Here is a 448-nt window from a genome sequence, read left to right on the forward strand (position 1 = left end):
ATGAATATAGTCCTCACAATTGTTTGGATAATCATAGTTGATGACAAACTTCACATCATCCACATCTAAACCTCTCGCAGCCACATCTGTCGCCACCTAATAGTATAGAGTAGTAAAAGAATAGAACAAAATATAGGTAATAAAATATCATAAACAGCTAGGTTTGTTCTCGGAACGGGTGGCTTTCTCTTATCCTGCTTATCTTCTCTCTTCGCCTTCGGGACGGTCTTATATCTTAGCAGTTACAGTTCCCTCTATCAAACAGTACTGACTTACCAGAATGGAAGCACGCCCAATACGGAACTCATTCAGAACCCGGTCCCTCTCCTGCTGACTCTTGTTGTAATGACTTACCAGAATGGAAGCACGGCCAATACGGAACTCATTCAGAACCCGGTCCCTCTCCTGCTGACTCTTGTTGTACTGACTTACCAGAATGGAAGCACGC

The 448-nt window shown here is 43.3% G+C and overlaps 1 long non-coding RNA gene across 1 annotated transcript; it reads right to left on the reverse strand.

Annotated features, from left to right (window-relative positions):
• Nucleotides 1–9: 9 nt before the first annotated feature.
• LOC113473666 lies at nt 10–442 on the reverse strand. The gene is made up of 2 exons (XR_003395584.1): nt 277–442; nt 10–96 (listed from the first exon to the last, which is right to left on the reverse strand). It is a non-coding gene; the product is annotated as an uncharacterized LOC113473666 (long non-coding RNA).
• Between the last annotated feature and the right edge of the window lie 6 nt (nt 443–448).

This window comes from Diaphorina citri, unplaced genomic scaffold (assembly GCF_000475195.1).
Source record: "Diaphorina citri unplaced genomic scaffold, Diaci psyllid genome assembly version 1.1 scaffold56799, whole genome shotgun sequence".
Classification (NCBI taxonomy): domain Eukaryota; kingdom Metazoa; phylum Arthropoda; class Insecta; order Hemiptera; family Psyllidae; genus Diaphorina; species Diaphorina citri.